Below are 238 nucleotides of genomic sequence, written 5' to 3' on the forward strand. Positions count from 1 at the left end.
CAGTCGCCATGTTCCAGAATGCCGTCCACGTTGTATTCTTCGCCACCCCGACGTAGAACAAAGTGTTGCTATCAATAGATACAAAACAAATTACTATGAAAGCTTTTGACAATGTTTCACATTAAAGAAAGTCACAAACTCAATAGTAAAGTAATTTATTTATTCACTGCTCCCTGTTATAAAGTGGTAAACCTTTTTTGTCTTCTCAACAGCGTCGTGTACAATAGAATATGCGCCA

Source organism: Plasmopara halstedii (assembly GCF_900000015.1).
Source record: "Plasmopara halstedii genome assembly, contig: Scaffold_110, whole genome shotgun sequence".
Classification (NCBI taxonomy): Eukaryota; Oomycota; class Peronosporomycetes; order Peronosporales; family Peronosporaceae; genus Plasmopara; species Plasmopara halstedii.